The sequence below is a fragment of the Papaver somniferum genome, chromosome 2, assembly GCF_003573695.1.
Source record: "Papaver somniferum cultivar HN1 chromosome 2, ASM357369v1, whole genome shotgun sequence".
Lineage (NCBI taxonomy): Eukaryota > Viridiplantae > Streptophyta > Magnoliopsida > Ranunculales > Papaveraceae > Papaver > Papaver somniferum.
In genome coordinates, this window is record NC_039359.1 from 117,834,546 (window position 1) to 117,855,511 (window position 20,966).

The 20,966-nt window shown below is 40.7% G+C and overlaps 1 long non-coding RNA gene across 1 annotated transcript; it reads right to left on the reverse strand.

Annotated features, from left to right (window-relative positions):
* Positions 1-324: 324 nt before the first annotated feature.
* On the reverse strand, positions 325-2,731 carry LOC113348931. The gene is made up of 6 exons (XR_003359825.1): positions 2,414-2,731; positions 2,129-2,232; positions 1,403-1,589; positions 1,185-1,282; positions 861-928; positions 325-602 (listed from the first exon to the last, which is right to left on the reverse strand). It is a non-coding gene; the product is annotated as an uncharacterized LOC113348931 (long non-coding RNA).
* Between the last annotated feature and the right edge of the window lie 18,235 nt (positions 2,732-20,966).

Below are 20,966 nucleotides of genomic sequence, written 5' to 3' on the forward strand. Positions count from 1 at the left end.
CAAGGATCCGTGGCAAAAGATAACTTGCCACGGCTAACTCCCCGTAACAAATAGTCCAGTGGTTAATACTATTTGCCACGACACTAGCCACGTGGCAAATTCCACATAATCATTTGCTACGGCTCTTAGCCGTCACTATTTAGCACACATGTGTGCCATGATTTACAGTTCTTGCCACATCTTATGGCCGTGGCAAAAGATCACTTGTCAACTCTTTTTCTTTGATATATATGCTCAGTTCGTTGTAGTTTTCATGGCTCGATTTTAGCTGAGTATCAACATTTCATACTGAAATCATTCACCAAAAATACAGGCAAGAAAAAATATGAAAAGCTTTCATTCATTCATTAAAGAAAGCTAAATACATCAAGATGATTCCAACACAATTAAGCTTCTGAATCAGATAATATAATAGTAAGTTCGCGATATTGAAACAAAATAAAACATGACTGACATGAACTGGTTTCTCTGGAACTCTAACAGATTCTGATAAGACATCTTCGCATTTGGCTTTAAACTTTAATGGAGGATTGAATCAGGTATCCCAAAATCTTCATGTAGTATATGCGTGAAAAGTGGATGACAACTTCATTAGCATTTACCTGCGAAGATAAATATCAGCAAGAAATCAGACAACCTAAAAAGACAGCAGATAATCCTACATAGTTCAGTGCTAGTGGCAATGGGTAAGAAGTTCATACACTATCTTACCTAGTAAATATTGTGAACAAAACTAAAAAAAAAAAAAAATGCATTACAGACGTCTGCACTCGAGAATCATCATGAATATATAACTATTACATGTTGCACAATCTCAGAACCATAATTTATTCTTACGCTTTATAATTAGACAAGCAAACCTTGATCTTTTTACTAACGAGCTAGTTCCCTTTTAGCATCACTTGACTTGATTTGGTGTTTTCTGAGTCTGACATAACAAGAAGAAAAAATCAATAATTGTAGAAGGATATAAAACAAAATATGGAACATATCATAGATAAACTAAGAATAGTTGTTACTTCAAAACTTTGAAAAAAAAAATGACAGAACTAACCATGACAAAACCACAAGAAGAGTATGGAACTACTAAACAAAAATTCAAGTAAGACGAATGGAGGGTCAAAAACACATCATAGATAATAGGAATTTAAATGGTGACAGGGAAAAAAAAACATAAATCGAACCTCATGAGCTACAAAATAGTTTGATTGACAATGAAGTTGTGTGTGGGAAAATCATCAGCATAGAAAAGCAAACCCATGCAGATAATGGTACCTTAAAGCTGTCAGAGAAAAAACGGTACAGAAGTTTCAATAAAGACGATTATTATGCATGAACAAGTTACTTTCCCCACCCTTATTTAGAGCTCTACCTTTGCAGAATGCAAAAAATTTCTACTTACCAATAAGGAAGATGTATTTGAACCAGAAATCTCTATGGTAACTTTTCACATTGTTTTCTGGTGCCCAAAGCTTTTCGCCCTGTCTGTTGCCAGACCTGTTGGAGACTTTCTTCAGACCTGTTTGGATAGTACTTTCTGCTTCATAAGCTATTAAGGTACCGCTTTGTCTTTATCAACTTTGCCTAGCCTAACAAATACACCAACAAAGATTTCAATAACTAAATTCTAAATATAAGACCTTCATGACTTGAAAATGAATATGGGGATTTCAGTTAATATATGATGATTTGTGGGTTATCACCTCACCAGGAAGATCCCAAATGAAGAACAAAGGAAAACTACTCAAAACAACTCTAGAGACAAAGGAAGAGATGGGCATCACCACTACAATTGAATATATCAAAGCAACATCACCAAATTTAAAATTTTGGGTTTGAAGAAATTCTAAATGTACGACTTACCAGGACATCCAACAAACAAGTAAACAAAATTCTTACCAGTTTGGGAAAGTACTCGATTCCTTATATCAAAAAATCTGCTTAAATCGATTTTAATGTAGTTATCCAGTACTGTCAGATTAAGCCACAAATCCTAACATATACAACTGCTATTCTACCTATACAGATCCAAAATAAAATTACACCACAGACAATAACTCATTCAAATTGCATTAATAATACAGCAACCCATGAATACATACAGTAACATAAACACAAAAACCCATACCAGTAATCCTTCTTGAAAACTCGTCCCAGAAGTTCATCTTCCTCTGATGAGAAGAACCCCTGCCGCCGACACTTTCTCTTATTCTCCTTTTCTTCTTCTGCCCTCTAAAATCGACTCAATCAATATCGAAATTCCATATACGTGGATCAGAAAGATGAATTAATTCCGGTCAGATTTTAAAAATCAACTCTAAAATTGTAATAAACAAGCAATTAAATTTTAAGACATAAAAATAGAACCATCCAGATTTTTCGAGAGAATGAAACAGAAGTGGAGATCCTTTACCTGTATGGGAGTGTTTATAAAATGATCTTTTCATTGTCAAGATTGAGGAAATTCCAGACATATGGTTAAGTTTTGATTTGATTTTAATGGATATCTAGGGGTAACACGATTTAGGGTTTAAAAGTGAACAATTGATAGCAAAGTGGGAATGAAATTCTTGCGCGGTTTGAAAAATCGAGTAGAAGATGATTTAATTTATTGAAGTCTAGGTTTGAGGCCGTCTCTTCCAGGGAAATGGAAAGAAACCATTTTAGGTTTTTTTATGGTGGTTTGAGCCTCTCAGGTAAATGGTAGTGCGAGTAGAATAAAAGGAGGAGGAGAAAGTGGGCGGGTTTTATTCTTAGAACGTGGACCAAATTTCGGCAATTCCTTCTTAATGAGTAATGGATAATATAACCGCGAATGACGCCCACCTGTTCCCACGAACCACTACGTGTGACTAAAGTGTTATGATATTATCATAGCGGACAAATATTGGTTTACTGACATCCCGAAGCAAATACTCTACAGGCCGCGGCAAATGACTGCCCTACTGCCACGCCCTATGCTAAGCCGTGGCAACATGCCATTAATAGCCACGACTTTATGAATCCGTGGCAAGATGTCTGTGGCTAAAAGTCAACATTTTTGTAGTGGTTGTGGGTGAGATCAGCTAAGGGAATCAAGTGCGCAAAATCCGACGTGATTTTAGAGGCGTAAGGAACGCGACTGTACCTTGATCAGTGTGAAATTGGTTAGGGCTCAACTACATTCCAGTCCGAAGTTAACTTGGAGTAGGCTAGTGTCTGTAGCGGCTTAATACAGTGTGGTGTTCAAATCTGGACTAGGTCTTGGGGTTTTTCTGCATTTGCGGTTTCCTCGTCAACAAAACTTCTGGTGTCTGTGTTATTTCTTTTCCGCATTATATTTGTTTATATAATTGAAATATCACAGGTTATGCGTAAGATCAATCAATTGTGAATCCAACCTTTGGTTGTTGATTAAGTTGATTGACACTTAGATATTGGTTTTTGATACCGTCCAAGTTATTTCTTATATTCAACCGGGCTCGCAAATTCCTATTTGTTTGATTGCGGATTGAAATGAGAAATACAGATATAACTCTTTGATATACTTTTCTTAAGATTGAGCCTGACTGTCTAGTTGATTCTCTTGAAAGTATATTGGATTTAGTCCATACAGATTGCTAAGCGAAATATTGGGTGTGGTTGTTAGACCCCCGCTTTTTCAAAAGGTACGAAAATCGCGGGATCGTAATGAATGCAATCAAAAAATATGTCAAGTCTTAAGGAAGTTTTGAGATTCCACATTATAACATAATTAAAATGCAATTCCTCATATCAACGTTTTTTGATGATATCACATAGTAATAAATACTTAGCGCTCATCTAGGAGATTAAAAAGATACAAGCATCCCCTCTCAAATTCCACAACCACACTCCCCACAAAGATATAGCAATTAAACACAAGTTCATTTAAGAACTCTCCCTCATTCGATGTCGTTCCCAAGAGAATAACATAAGTGACCTTGCTTTATAGAAAGAAAGAATTTGTTTGACATTAACAAATCACATGGATTTGTATCCGAAAATCGAAATAAAATATTCTCTAGCCAGTTACGGACAAAAAGATAATTTTTGATCGATGTGACTCAACGTAAGAAAATCTTACGGAGTGTGTCAAGCAGTAAAAACACAAAAGTGTGATCACGAGTAGATCAATACTGCGACAAAATTCCCAAAGAGTTTGTTTTATTCCCGTTTATAAAAAAAAACATAATTGATTTAACTTCTGAGCATATATGAAATATTAGCTGATTCACGAAAACGCTAAGGCACAAATATTTCATAAGACTTTTGTAATAATTAAACCGATAATGATTACATACTACAAGTTTATCTTCCAACAACTCTATAATTTAAATAAATAAATCTAAAAACATGTAAGATGAAAAATGTTGGAAATAGGTTTGTGTAATCACAATTTTTTCTATACCAAACCCTAGTTATCCTTCAAAAAATAAGAATAAATTCTTACAAGAAGTTTCCTAGATAAAAAAATCATATGTAGTCAGCGACTTGCGTTTTAAGGGAGCCGAGCTCATTAGATGCTTTTCCAGTTCCGAGTTGAGAAATTTGAGATCCCTTTTGGCAGCAGACAATTGTTAGAACACAACTTGGATGTCACTCGTAACGTTTCCAGCCAAATCTCGCGACATCTAAACAGGTCTTGACCTTGTGTGTTCTTGAGCAAAGTAACATGATATGGAGAAAGGATTATCGTAGAATTCAACAATACCCATGGAACTATCATCCTCCTTCTTATTGTTATCTTCCTGTATGTTGTTTGAAAACTTAGAAGCATCCGTGGTTCGTGAGTTACTCTAGCACTTTTGCATATAATACAAGATGAGCGATCCCTATATATATATCACAGTTTCTAGGTTAAGAAACCTGAGGGAAGAGGGATTCTTTCTAGAATCTTCTGAAGATGTTTTTGACTCAACGTTCGATCCGATTTCGGAACTTGACGCATATGGGTTGAGGAACACAAGAGTTGTGTCCTGACTCATTTAAATAAACAATGATAATCAACCTTGTTCTTAGCTTAATAGATAAAAATCTAGATCACAAGAGATAGTTGCGATATCATAATCAAAGATGAAATACTACTAGTGAATTCAAAACAGAATATACGGTACAAAATACTAAACCATCATGTGTCAAGAAAAACATCATTCTTGAACATATTGTGCTTCCTTCTTTTCATGATCCGGGAGGAGGAACGATATACCATAATCAAATTATGTTATGGTGGGCATCCGTCAAAATGCCCATCATGAACAACAAGATTCTCTGGTAAACTTCCATGATTTGTACTTGTTCTAGTAAATAAACGGTTTTCATCTTTAAGGGAAGAGGATGTAAAATTCTTACATGTATTCGGCCTTCTCCCTGCCTTTCTGAAGTTCTTGAGTTTGTTAATTTGTTCTCTGATATCAGAAATTGTATGTTCAACTTTAGTGCGAAGGTTCAAAACAGTATGGTTATGAGTTTCTGAGACAGGTTCGTTCAATGTCCTTTTCTTCCCGTTAACTTTTTCAATAATTCTAAGAGAAGTATCTGGATGACAACTCAAGATAGACTTTATCCAACTGGGAACATCCGATCTTGTCTTTGTCTCCACAAGGTTAACCTTTTGAAAACTATTACAATTGTGAAAAGGCTTTGTAGAACATTTATAGGCAGAATTCGGTTTATCACAACACTGATTCCTTTGCCTAAAGGTTGAAAATTGACAACCCATAGTGTCAAGAGTATTAGTCTTAACATATGGTTTAGGTTTGATCACTTCTTGAGATGCCCAAATAAGTACATCATGAAGTTTTTCATCCCTTATACGAAAACGACATTCCTTTAACGGGTGACCGTTTTTACCGCAATAATAGCATTTATGAAAAGTGTTATTATCTGGATCCTCGTGTGTTGTTCTTGGAGGTTGATATTTGTTATTTCATACATCAACTGTTGACTTAGGTATTTCACATTTAGTGGAAACGTTCGGTTGAAAGGACGCACTAGTTTTGACAAATTTTATCTCTTTAATCCCCGTGTGTAACGATGATTTTTACTTGCTCCTAGCAAAATGGATAAATTGTTTGAACTAGCATTTAACTTTTCAAGTTTTCTTCCAATAACTTGATATTATGATTAGCAGCAGTTAAACCAGCCTCAAGCTGTTTTTCTCGAGTGAGAAAAACACTGTCTCTGTCTTCAAAATTAATTTGTTGAGAATTAAACATTGCAACTTTTATTGCGAATTTTTCTTCCAACATTATGAGATTTTTATGAAGTCTTTCACATTCAGAGTTCTTTGAACGTATTTCTTCTTCGCGATCTTTCAGAAGGGATTGTAGGTGATAATCACAATCATAACCTTTAAAGATCTTTCTCAATTTCTTATTTTCTTGACAAAGAGGAGTCAAAAAACGGAATCAGACAAGATGTTGGCCTTTTTCTTCTTAAAAGATGGTCAAACAACTTAACGTACAACCTCTGATAGTTCAATTATAAATATGAACAATATAATGCGGAAAAATAAATAACACATACACCATAAGTTTTGTTAACGAGGAAACCGCAAATGTAGAAAAACCCCGCGACCTAGTCCAGATTGAACACCAAATTGTATTAAGCCGCTACAAACACTAGCCTACTACCATTTAACTTCAGACTGGAATGTAGTTGAGCCCTAAAAGGTATCACACCGATTAAGGTACAGTCACGCTCCTTACGTCTTTTGAATCCCAGCAAGACTCCGCGCAATTCATTCCCTTAGATGACGTCACACCAACTAAGAGTTGCTTCAACTCAATTGAAGACTTTAAACCAAATTTTCCTCCCAAAGATTAAGACTATATAATTGATTTCCTGATTACGGTCGAAACATATGATTAAGGTGATGGAAATCGATAGTAATTTGACAAAAATCTAGCTATCCTCAAAATCCGGACTTATGCAACCCGAAGTGCAGCCTAGATTATTATTCACCTCACAAGTATAAAACTTGTGGAATCAACAAAGTTTGAGACGAAGAGAACTTTGATGATTTCTATCTATCTTGATCGGTGGACCAAGCTCTACAAACAATCAAGATCAGAATACTCAAGTTATCAAGGAAAGATAACTGACCTGGCTTCACGAATCCCTGTGAAGTCTTTGTAGTCGCTAAACCCTAAAAGGGTTAGGAAGAGGACGACTCTATATACTACTAGGACACACCAAAAAGTAGTGTCGGGATTCAAAGATCCCAGATGCTTTTCATAGACATTCAAAGCATAGGTTGCTTTAAGTTTAAGCTAAGATAGCTTTGGAACCAAGCAAACAATATCCACCGTTAGATGAATCTTTGAATCTGATTTACATAAGCAAAACTCTGGTTAGGTGAAACCATAACTAAAACGTGTACAAATACTATGTTCAACATGGTTAGCCGAAACTAGCCGGTTTGAACTTAAAAGCTTAATCTTCATTTTTATGAACACATAAGACATTAACTCTGAGTCACAAACATGTGATCAATTACATCTAGTGTTTAGAGATTTAATCAAATATTAATTATCTCGTAGAAATAATTTAAACACACTTGAAAATATAATCGACATGGTTAATAGGCGTACAAGGTACAAATACTATTGTCGTTCGTGAGTCGGTTCAGTCAAGGTACGCATGCCAGTTTGTAAACTTTCCACCAAACCAAAGTTCCGGAGTTCACGGAAATTTTTAGGTTTGCGTACCGGTTTGCAAATTTTCCACCAAACCAAAGTTCTGGAGTTCACAGAACTTTTTAGGTTTACGTACCGGTTTGGAAACTTTAAAACTGTAACCGGTTCTGGAGTTCACATGACTAAACCAGTTTTCCTACCGGTTTGGAAACGCTACCGAGTTCAGGAACACACTGTTTTAGTTTGCGTACCGGTTTGGCTACACCCTGGTTCCATAACCACGGTTCAAGAATGGGTTGCATACGAGTATGCCTACCGATCTGGTTCACGAGTTAAACAGATTCACATATGATATGCATAAGAATATGCGTATCACATATCTGTAGGTCGATATGTATAACTACTCCGCTACGTGTACGAGTACATGTAATACGGGTTTAGACATATAACAGTTTTTCCAGTTTGTAAGATTGGTACCATTGTCTTGTATCCGAATCTATAGTAGTTCTATACTTCTCTCTAAATCGATTCAAAACACATATCACTGTTTTCCGAACAATAAATTGTTCTTAACCGAAATTCATCAAGCATGAACAATACTTGATAAATAGTTCTCGACTCAAAATTCTTGTCTATCCATACTAGTATAATTAGTTATGCGACATCGTCTCAAATGATAGAAAGTGAATATAACTTGAGATATAGGTGGTTCAGTCTTCACTCACTTTTTGTTGATGAAGTTCTCCATAAGCTTCGGTTGATCTTCTCCTTCAAACGGTACAACGCAATGATGACTGTTGTGATCCATTGTTTCTCAACTACATATCTATCCTAGTCCGAGACTTAATTAATTTTAGACTAGAAATCAAGATATAATTTTGACAATCAAATTTGACAACAAGCTTGAGATAGCAACACTTGTGAGTTCGACCGAACAATGCGCTAACATTGTGAAGATTTCTTATCGCAGCTCCTCTGAATCGTAACTCGTAACAACAAAGAACTAAATTTATTTCAGCAACTAACTCACTTATCAATCTTCCAAATTGATTCTTGGACCCGAAAGAAAATATAGTAAAGGATCTTCCATTTAAATAATATAAACTCTTCTGGTCAAAAATTAAATCAAGTCATTAACTATCAAAATAATCGATCTCAATCCCGTTGTAACCGTTGAACGTGTGTAAAGGTTGCTAATGAGGGGTACCATTTTGCTTGAGGGTGTATCAACCCAAAGGCAATTACTTTTTTGTCATATATGTAAATTGGTACACCCCCGAATAAATTGGCACCCCCATTAACAGCCTTGCCTGGCTGCGGTGATAACTCCGTAATTTAAAACGTTCATGATTCTACTACTTTTTCATGGAAGCCAAATGATACGTTGAGCGTTGGAGACGTTCATAGAGAGCCAAAAAGAACATGGTATACCCTTTTTCAACAGCTAAATGATTTTATAGGTAAATTATATACGCAATAAATTAGCATACGATAATTTTTCTAAAACTTATTCATTTGTGATGTAAAAACCGAAAACGTGTTCATCTGTGTGGGACCTACTTTCAGGATTGCTAAAGGCGGGTACCAGCATTAGCGGGGCTGGTACCATTTCATATAAGACAAAAGTCTTATAAGCGATCCTGACCGTCGGATCACTGAAATGGTACCAGCCCCGCTAATGCTGGTACCGCCTTTAGCAATTGTGACCTACTTTAACTACCCCTATGTCATAATCATACAGTACTGTAATAATTGTAAAAGTAAAATTTTAATTCCGAGATGCAAGAATGGAAACACGACAGCAAATCTAGTTTTTCACTCTCTCTTTTTCCCCAAATGAGTTGTTTCCTATAGCCTGTATATAAAAGCGAAAATGCTTTACATCCCCGCAGGCCCTCCCCGCCCTCCCCACACTCGCATCACAATTCAAAAGGCCCCCTGCTAGCTCCAGCGGCCCATCAAGAATGAATTCAATGGCGAGAGATTGTGCCACATATTGGGGGAAAAGTGTGGGGTACGTAACAGCTTCGATATAAAAGTGTTGGTGCACATATTCCAACACAAAGTTGGGAATAGACGAGCGCCTACATATTATCATCACGGATTCATATGCATGGTGAACCTTATATGGTTCAGGTTCAGGTTCAGGTTCAGATTCAGATTTTAAAGTTGTGGGGTATGTCCTAGACGAAATTGCTATATAGCCAGCTAAATAACAGCCGAGTAATAGCGTTCTCCGACGTGGCTCCTTATGTGGCGGAAAGATGATTGCTTCTAATTTTGCCACCTCATTTAAAAAAATGAAAAACAGATATTAAAACTTTAGTTTCTCTTTCCCCTGTAGTCGTTGGTTTTTATTCGAACAGATCTTGATTAGATGATAACCAAGGTTATTAACGGGAGATGAATCAAGTTTAACATCATGAATAAGCAAGTATTTGTTCTTTCTGATTTCTTTCTCTTCTACTGTCAGAATCTTCTATTTTTTCCGCCATTAATGGCAACACACAGTAACTTACTGTTCTTCATTAAGATAGCATTTTCTGCAAAAAAAAAAAAAAAAAAAAAAAAAAAAACAATAAGTGTGAACACGCAGATCAAAGTCATCTGAGTATTCACAAACAATGCGCGCAGACTCATGGCAATACAATAAATAGGCTGCGCCTGAAGGGAACATATTGGTTATGTCGAATCCTTGACTCAGAGTTCTAATACTCTTCCTCGTCTCATCAATTACAATCATTGTCCTTAGCTCATACAATAAGATAAATAATGGACAAAGTATAAAATGTACGAACATGATATGCTATAAGTAACGAATTGAATATATAAAGTATGGATGTATGAACATAGACGAAACGATTAACTTATATGATTCTCACTCAGATCCCTGTCTCCGAGATTGGGTAGTTGAGATGTCTGTCCGCGGTAGACAGCTGTCCTCTGCCCCTGTCTTGTTTGCGTCAGTCTGACTATCCCTAGCCGTAGATCTTAGATCTTTCTGGGGATAGGATAAAGTGAATCTCGGGTTATCCTTCAGTGCTTCGCAGTGTTCTAGTGTTTCCGTCTTCCTCGATCCCCTACCGTTGGATCTGGTGGGTGGCGTCGCTATCTTGATAAGGCGCGTCTCTTGGTTGTCCACGTGTGATATCATATCTTGATGTTCTCAGCCGCATGTCCTCCACGTGTGTCTTTGTGGACACGTGGCGGAAGATGAAATGTGTACCTACAATTTGCCCCTTTTCATCCTACTGGGAGGTTAGTCGAAGTGGGAAGAAAAAACGTGTTACTCTCTTCATCTTCTCTTTATTATTTTCCTAGATTTTAGGGCACGTTCCCCACTATTTGCAATAACTTTTTCTTGGGTAGTGGGGCGATTTTATTTCTCTTTGTATATATATATGAGAACGAATATGAAAATTCTCTAAACCTAAATTTCATTCCTTCTCTTTCCTGAGAACTTTTGTTTTCTGCTTTTGTTTCCTTGTTATTAATTGTTGTTGCTGCTGTTGTTGTTTTTGTCTTTGTTGCTGTTGCTGTTGTCGTTCCTCGGAGCTCTTCTGTTGTTGTTGTTGTTCCTCGAAGCTTTCTTTACGACCCTGATTTTTCCTTTATAGGTAAGTGGTTCTACTGTGTATGATTATCTTTTGAAAAATATATTCGTTTTATGTTGCTGCTATATGTGTTTGTGATGAAGAACATATATATATATATAGATGTGTGTATGATTGCCCCTGTTCGTCATTATAAACAGTAATGATATCGTCCTTCGTGGATGGTTGCCCCTATTTGTTATTTCCTCTTTTTATTTAGGTTTTGTTCTTATTTTCCATCTGGTTCATGATTATGAAGAACTGGGTGAAATTGGGTTTTTTGATTTTCGTTTTGTATCCGCGGAAATCTGAAACTTGTTTGTGTACTACGCAGACATGGCTGATCATCCGTGGGTTTCTTATCAAACTCCACCGCCTAGTCCGCGTAGATCTCCTCCGCGTAGGGATCCTGATGTTTCTCCGCCTGGTGGAGGTTCGTCTAAATCTTCCCAAGGTGATGCCCGCGTTCATAGGGTTTCGTCTTCTTCTGGTCAGAGGCGCTTAACTTCTAAGAGGAGTGAGTCGCATAGAGGGAATACGCAGAAGGGGACCGGCCAAAAGAGACTCCTGGCTCCCGGTATGTGTTTCTCGTCCCTCAGCTAATCCGCGTGATGATCCTAAGAGAACGCGGGATGTCCTACCTCTTCGGTCAGTGGCGCCTCCTTCCGCGTCTCAACATCCTCTACCTCCCCCTCCAGTGTCTCAACCCAAGGGGAGGTCTTCGAAAGAAGTGATTTCGAAGACTGATGCATCTAAGGTTCAGCCTAAGAGAAAAGCTTCCGATAGAAACCCTTCGAAGGATTCTGCGCCTGATCCCGTGGAGGAGGAGGATATTTCTCAGGAGATACGCAGCGTCGCTGTTGGGGAGAAGAAAGTGACCTTCAAACATATTGATCTGGAGGTTTTCAAGGAAAAACATGGTCTTCAACTATTCGATGTTCGTTTTCACGCTGCTGATGATATTACTTATGAGATGATATCGACGTATAAGTTTGATGAATTTCATCTGCTGACCACGTGGGGGCCTTTGAAGCGGGTCTTATGTTGCCTTTGTACAAGTCTGGGGATTCTTTTTATTATGATGTTGGCTGGTCGAGAGGGTTCTTCGAAGAACACACACTGTCGCTCTATTTCCCAACTTCATGGGAATTATCTTCGTGCACTGAGGGAGTGTTATCTTCGGAGCAAAGGAGAGACAATGATGACTCTTTATGTTCCCAACCCTGAGGAAAGGGAGTGGTATACGCCTGAGAATTTTAACAAGTCTTTCGGTGACTATGTTAACAGTAGGAATCGTAAACCGTGGAGTGTGAGTCTTCGGAATATTGCCGCTCCTCGTGGTGAGATACGCCTTCTGAGTGAAGTAAGTGGTGCTAAGGTGAAGTACGTCCCGGGTACAGAGAATTCTACTAACAAACTGGTGTTTCCTACTCGTGAGCGGATCAAGCGTGATCATGACTATGAATGGCACGCAACTGTTATTGAGGTTGTTGGTCCCTGGGCTTGGGGGTGGGTTCCAGGTCCGCAAGGATGGCGTCCTACCGCAGATAGCCAGATACGTACGGCTCCTCCTGCTCGTTATGGGAATTTCCGTCCTTGGCATTTGAATTTTGAGGGCATGAATTTCCAATATGCCCTCGATGTTGTTGATGGAGATGACGAAGAGAGTTCCGATGCTGATCTTCAGGCGAAGAATGCTGCGGTTGTCAAGGTAAGATTTTATATGCCTTGTCCTTTAGTTGAGGCAGTTTTAATTCTTTTCAAAGTAGGGATTTTTATTCTTGTGCCTTGTCTTTTTAGGCGACGAAGAAGAGGAGGATAAATCCCAAGCAGTCCACCACCGCAACAATCGAGGAGGCGGAGGTTTATGAAGAAGTTAACAGTCCTGTGACTGAGCTTGGCGAGGATGAAGATGTGTCTGACATAGAAGAGCGTACTGATACATCCCCTCCCGGTCATGATGTTGATGAATTTGTTGAAGGGAATACTACCGCGGTGGCAGCGGTATTGGTGGTGAGATTAATCCCGCAGGTGTGTTATGATGCTGGTGCCGAAGCTAATCCTGCGGGTTGCAGTGATGCTGGTGATGATAGCACTGGCCTTGGTGATGAGGGTGCTGGTGGTGAAATTCCTGCTATGTCTCAGGAGTTTTCCTTTGGTCGGATTTATTCTGCGGAGGATGGTTTTGACATAAACGCTGCCCTGGGCCTGGCTTCTGAGTTCAACCTGCTTTCCCCCAACGATGATTGGGATGTGCTTGGTAATTCTAACAAGGTGGACGGGAAGGGTAAGGGAGTCGTGGATGCTAGTGATGTTCCAGAGGGGAGCGGTGCTAGAGACCTTCCAGATTTGGACGCAAGAGTAGCCTCGAACTCTTCGGGTGCTAAATTCACGGACATGGGTAAGGCCTCGGTTGGGTCTCTGGAGATGATTTTCCTCAGTCACTGATCCTGGAGGGTGATGATGCCATCTTAGCTTGGTTTAAGAAGAAGAACTTGATGTTCGTACCCAATCCACCCTGTGGTGGGTGAGAAAACTCTGATGCCTATACCCGTAAGATGATGCAATTGTCTCCCGAGGACCAGGTTGCAGTAGCGTGGGATAAGAATCTTCGGGCCTCGGAGGCTGCTCTAGTAGTCGATGCTCCCTCGACTGTTGCTGATATGATGGCGTTGGCTGATGGGTATCAGTATGGATTTCCCCAACAGCGGATGTTAGAGGTGAGTTCTCTTATCATTTTGCCTGGTATCAGTTTTTAGCAATTTTTAGAGTCAGGGTGTTCTAATCTTCTGATTCGCAGATGATGAGGAGTGAGCATTGCAATCACATGTTGTACCAGTTTTTTAAGGCCAAATCCCTTAAGTTGGAGGCTAAGCTTCGTCTTCGGGAAGAGGAGCTTACTGCGGCTGAGACTGTCATCGCTGATAGGGATAGGGAGATATGTGAGTTGAAGAGTCTCCTCAAGGCTAAGGAGCAAATAGGCAAGGAGGAGGAGAAGCTTCGTATGGATCTTGCTATGGTTCGTAGTGATTGGAGGAGGCCAAGAAGAATTCTTCGGCTGTTACAGGTTTGATTATATGTTCTCTTCCTTGCTGTTGTCCTTTACCGTAATTAGTGTTCTGTCTGAGTCTCCCTCCCCCACCCTATCTTCAGTGGGTGGAGTTCCTGAGTTAGTATGGCTTCGGAAAGAGCGGCAGCGTCAGAAATCTCGCATCGCAGAGTTGGTAGAGAAGATAAAGAGCGAGGCTGATAAGTGGAATGCTCGTGCCGATGAACATAATGCTCTGGCAGAGAAGGGGGTGGCGGCGAGTCAGTCAAATGATTGATTTGCAGAACCAATATAACAATGATCGTCGTTTGTTTGATGGAACGTTGTTGTGGACGCGTGATAATCTTCGTGAATCCCGAGAACAGGTCTCATCATTGGAAGCTAAAATCAATCTCTTGGAAGAAGAATTGCGTCAAGCTCGTTCTTCTCAGACCTCTGATGTTAAAGATTACCTTCAGCGTCTTGCTAGGGAGAGAGATGACGCTAGGGCTGAGGCTGGTGCTCTCAGCAAAGCTTTAGCTGCGTCTAGGGCTGATGTGGTACGCCAAGCTGAGGCTGAGAGGAATCTTGAAGTAAATATGTACCGCTCAACAAGGGTCTGGAGGGTTTAAACAATGAGGTCAATCATCTTCGTCACTTGGATTCAATGAAACAGGTAGAATTAGATGCGAGTCAGTACGCCCTTTCAACCCTTCAAGCGGATTATAAGAAGTTGTCAGATGAGTATGATTTTCTTGGTGAAGCCCGTGATGCTGCTGTTTAACGAATATGAAATAGCTTCGGCGAGAGTCGAAGGTATATGCTTATATATCGAGTGTGATTCTGCAATTTCCTGGACCTAACCATCTGCGTTTTTTTTCCTTGCAGAGCTCCAGGGACAGCTTCGTACTGCAAATGAAGAGCTTGCGGAGGCTCAATCTCAATTAGTGCATCAGGAAAGTCAGATTAATTATCATAAAGGTTTAGCTACAGCAAGGGACGAGGCTGCCCAAGCCGCTTCGAAGGAAGTGAGTCGCCTTTCCTCGTTGTTGTCAAAGGCTGAGATGATGAATACTGTTATTGCGTACAAGGCTCGGTGTCAACTAGTGGAAGAGACCAACAAAATTCTGGATAGCATTGAGTATGATCTGAAGACCGAGCATGGCCTTATCAGGAGCTATCCGCGCCGTGAGAAACCCCCTCCCCTACATCTGGTTCTTCAGGCCCTTCCTCGGGTGGGAGCGTACCTTCAACGCAGAAGGGGAAGATTGCTAAACCTGCTGGTGGGGTTGAATCATCCGAGTAGATTTTTGTAGAGAGTTGATCTTTGTTGATTATGAGGCTTCGTGAGATTCCTTTTGTATTTTCTTGTTTCCGCGTACCATTGCCAAGCCTGTAATCAACTTTTAATGAATTGATAATTGTTATGGTTAATTTGGAATATAACGACTGTAACCAGGGATAGTGAAGTGTTTGGGTGCGAACCCGAAGATGTGTGTCTCTTCGTGAACGTCTTGAGACCTGTCCCCCGCTGGCTAATCCTGGGCAGAGGATTCCCAGACGGTGGGGGTCGGGGCAGCGTTCTAGGATATGAGTTGTTTGGAATGTACGTTCATTCCGTCGACCCGCTGCCATAAGTGTAAGTGAAGTGTTTGAGTGCGAACCCGAAGATATGTGTATCTTCGTGAACGTCTTGAGACCTGTCACCCCGCTGGCTAATCCTGGGCCAGAGGATTCCCAGACGGTGGGGGTCGGGGCAGCGTTCTAGGATATGAGTTGTTTGGAATGTACGTTCATTCCGTCAACCCGCTGCCATAAGATTGGTTGGGTATCTCTTTCTGCTGGATGCCTTCCCCATGGTCCTACACTTATAGACGCTGATAGGGGAGTCCCGAGAGATTGTAGGTGACTACTTTCCCCAAGTAAAATAGAACAACAATTAACACCAGTGTTTACGTGGTTCGACAGCAGAGTGTCTACGTCCACGGGTGAAAGAGGGGGTTAAAGTGTCTATTCAGTTTGTTGAGTTACATTTAGAAGAATTCCATTGATGGAACCTCTGAGGTAGTAAATAGTAAAAAACAGGAGGATGAAGTATTGACGCGGAGGCTGTATTTACAGGTGTAGGGTTCTCGTGAGGTGTTATATTTACACGCAGTCGTCTTGTTACTATGTTGCTCCATGTATTGACTATTTTTTGCCAAAAGTTTGCTTGATTGATAGGTTGAGGTTTGCTATTCCTCTCTCAGAGATAGAAACATGTCGATCGCAAGCGTCGTTTTCTTCTTCTGGCGCTCTTCACGCAGATGCAGGTCTGCGTTCCCTCTACGGGTAGTATGGCTTGAGATATTTTGCATTCCATGGGTGTTTGAGGATCTCCCCTTTTAGGTTGCGCAGATAATAAGACCCATTTCCTGCAACATCATGTATGACGAAGGGTCCCCCCCATGTTGGTGCTAATTTTCCCCACTTCTTTTCTCGTTGGTATTGGGGAATGGTCCTCAGCACATACTGCCCTTCTACGAAATTTCTAAGCTTAACCCTCTTATTATACTCCCTTGCTAGTTTCCTTTGATAGTTTTCCATTTTTTGTAGTGCTGCCTCCCTCCTCTCTTCTAGATCATCCAACCTTTCCAACATCATGTCCGCTGTGAGGTTCTTTCCCATGCTTCAGTCTTCGTAGTTGGCATGATTATTTCTGTTGGGATAATAGCTTCGGCTCCATAGGTGAGTAAGAATGGGGATTCTCCCGTGGCTGATCTTCGAGTTGTCCTATAAGCCCACAAAACGTTGTGTAGTTGCTCACACCAACGCTTCTTGTATTCGTCCAACTGCTTTTTGAGGATGAGTGCGAGGGTTTTGTTTGTGGCTTCTGCCTGACCATTGCTTTGAGGGTAAATTGGTGTTGACTTGTTCTTTCGAATTTTGAAAGTATCGAAGAGTAAGTCGATTTTTTCCCTGGAATTGCTTGCCATTGTCAGATACAATCTCAGCTGGTATGCCAAACCTGCAAATGATGTTTTGAAAATGAATGTGAAGACATCTGCGTCTCGATCCTTGCCAGGGCTTTAGCCTCTACCCATTTGCTGAAATAGTCCGTGGCCACTATCAAAATCTTCTCTTCCCTGATCCTTCGATTAGGGGACCCACGATGTCTATGCCCCATTTTGAGAATGGCCAAGGGCTGTCTACTGGGTTCAACATTGTTGCGGGTGCGTGGATTTTTTTGGCGAAACGCTGGCATTCTTCGCATCTTCGTGACATTCTTGCAGCGTCTCGTATCATTGTTGGCCAGTAATATCCTTGAGTTTTCGCCTTATCTGCTAGGGATCTCATTCCGCTGTGATTGCCTGCGTCGCCGCGGTGTATGTCTTTCAAAATCAAATGTCCTTCGGATCTGGATAGGCAACGTAATAATGGTCCGAGAAAAGATTTTTTGTACAAAATTTCTTTTCTCAGATCATATCTTCCTGCCTTTGACTGTATTTTTCTGGCTTGCTTTAGATCCGAGGGTATTCTTTCTTTTAGGAAAAGATGAATCTCAGATCTCCAATCTTCTCCTTTGCTGAAGTCTTCATCTTGATCTGCCTTAGCCATGATGTCGTCTTCTTGGAAATCATCCGCGATGAATTCTCCCACGTCATCATCTGCATATCTTCTTCTGCGTGGTTCCTCTGCTGTGCAGCGCAGAGTTCTTGAATATCAATTGAAGGCTCGTAAATCCTGGTTACTTTGATTGCTTTGACGTCCTCGTTTCTGAGCATCGATGATATGTAGGCCAGGGCATCCGCGTGCCTGAGTTCCTTCCTTGCCAGGTGTCGGAATTTGATGTTTGGGATTTGTGATGCCAGTGTTTGCACCAATTCCATGTATGCTGACAATGTTCTGTCATAAACATTATATTGCAACCCTATTTGTCGGATGACCAGCTGTGAATCGCTTGTCAGACGCACGTCAGTTATGCCCATTTCTATTATCAACTGAAGGGCATGCACCACTGCTTCATATTCAACTATGTTGTTGGTATGCCCCTTGAATTCTAACCTGAAAGCATGTATGATCCTGTCTCCTGTTGGGGTGGTGATTACGATGCCTATCCCCGCCCCTTCTTTATTTTTCGACCCATCTACGAAGACTTCCCATTGCCTAGGATTTTTTGGTTCCAAGATGTCTATAGGGTCTTTACCTTCGTCCATCTGGTAGTCCTGCTGCCTTTCGTCCTTCGATGATGACTTCTTCGCAGTTATCCAATGGTAAGTCTGCTAGGAAATCTGCTAATACTTGTGACTTCTGAGAGTGTTGTAGTCATGGATGATATTGAATTGATCTAGGTGAGTATTCCATTTTGCAATTCTGCCTACTTTTCCTGCGTTTTTAAGGACTGCTTCTAGCGGAGCTTTGCATGGGACGCGGACGTAGTGAGTCAAAAAGTAAGTTCTGAGTTTCAGGGTTGCCCATACTAACCAAGATGAGCTGCTCGATCTTCGTGTAGTTTCTTTCTGCTGCGTTCAGAGTCTTGCTGATGTAATAGATGGGCTGCTCTATCTTCGTGTTGGTTTTAACCAATACTGCGCTGACTGCATCTTCTGTTGCTGCTATGTATAGTGCCAACACTTCATCAGGGTCTGGTTTTTGTAATATAGGGATCTCAGCCAGGTATTCTTTGATATTTCGAAAAGCTTCCTCGCACTCTGCCGTCCATTCGAATTTGCTTCCTTTTTTGAGAATGTTAAAAAAGTGCTTACATCTATCCGAGGACCTGGATATGAACCTCCCCAGCGCAGCCAGCGAACCATTGAGTTTCTGAACCTCTTTTAAACTTTGGGGATGGCATTCTTACGATGGCTTCAATTTTAGCGGGATCGACTTCAATGCCCCTCTTCGTCACCAAATATCCGAGGAACTTTCCGGAAGTGACACCAAAAGTGCACTTCTCTGGGTTTACCTTCATGTTGTGCACTCTCATTGCTTGGAAAATATCTTTTAGGTCTTGGTGATGATCTTTGCGCAGCTTGCTTTTAACGAGCATATCATCCACATATACTTCCAGCGTACTTCCAATCCATGGTTTGAAAATTGCATCCACCATTCTTTGGTAGGTTTCCCCTGCGTTTCGCAATCCAAAGGGCATTCTTACGTAGCAATAGAGGCGTGTGGTGTATAGAATGTTGTATGTTGTTGATCTTCTTCTGCTAGGAATAATTGATTGTATCCAGAGTATCCATCCATGAATGACATTTCTTCGTATCCTTCAACTGCCTCACAAGTTGGTCAATGCTTGGCAGTGGATAGCTATCTTTAGGGCAAGCCTTATTGAGGTTGGTGAAGTCGATGCATATCCTTACTCCGCCATTTTTCTTCGGTACGATGACCATGTTAGAGATCCATGTTGGGTACTTAACTTCTTTGATGAATCCTGCGTCCAGTAGTTTGCGGAGTTCCACTTCAACTGCTCGATGGTATTCTGGAGCTACTTTGCGCACCTTCTGCCTAAAAGGGGGGGTACCTGGTTTTATTCGAAGTTCGTGATGAACTAACTTTGGGTCAATTCCCGGCATGTCCCCCAATTTCCAAGCAAAGATGTCCGCGTATTCCTTTAGAAGTTTGATTAGCGCGGCTTCTCTTTCTTCATCCATCAAGGTGCCTATTCTGATAATCTTCGGGTTTCCCTCAGTACCTATGTTGACTTCTTTAGCTGCTTCGACAGGGTAAACGTGGGTTTTGGTTCCCCCAAGAGAGGAACATTCTTTGATTGCTATTTGGTGGCTCTCCGTTTCTTTTGTCGCGGAGGTGCTGCTTCTGCGCTGCCAGTGGTGCTTACGTTCAGAAGGCTTTTTCCGGAGATTTCTTCCAGATATGTATCTATGGTTATTCCTTATTTTTGGCTCTTCGGGACTGGTGGTTTTCTTCCCGCTCGTTATTGATCTGATTCTGTGAGGTCTGACATTCCCACGCAGTTACTTGGTCTCCTTTAATTTTCATGACTCCCCGGGGTGTTGGGAATCTGAGATATTGATGGTAAGTTGCCGCTACTCCTTTGAGCTTGTGAACCCATCTTCTTCCGATGATGGCGTTGTAAGGTGAAGGTGCATCTACGACATTGAATCGAGTGTCCACTTTCATGGGCCATGCGTCTACTTGTAAGACAATGTCCCCTAGGGGCTTTGTAGCTGCGCCGTTGAATCCGTAGATGGTGTAGTAAGATGACAACAGTTGCTCGTCGTTGAGTTCCATACGTTTGAACGTGTCATAGAACAGGACGTTGACTGAGCTTCCTCCATCGATGAGAATTTTCTTGACATTGCACCCTGCTATTGGGAGTGTGAGGACTATAGGATCATTATGGTCTTCCATGTCTTCTTCCACATCGTCTGCGTCGAAGGTCATGGGCGCATCCATCCATTGTCCGTGCTCGTTTACCTCTTTCCCATCGATCTTATAAAGCTCACAATAATCTTTGAATTGTTTTCTTAATATCTTCCCAATCTGGGCGGTTAGGGATGGTCCTTGAATCTCTGAACATGAAATTATGTTGAGGGTGTGGTTGCCTTCTGATAATTGAACCTGCTTGCCTCTCTTGGTTCTATCTTCGTTATCAATCTTCCGTATATATTGCTTTAGGTCTCCTGCGTCGATTACTTTTTGAATCATTATCTTGAGATTTTTGCACTTTTCTGTTTGATGACCGTTGAAACAGTGGTATTCACA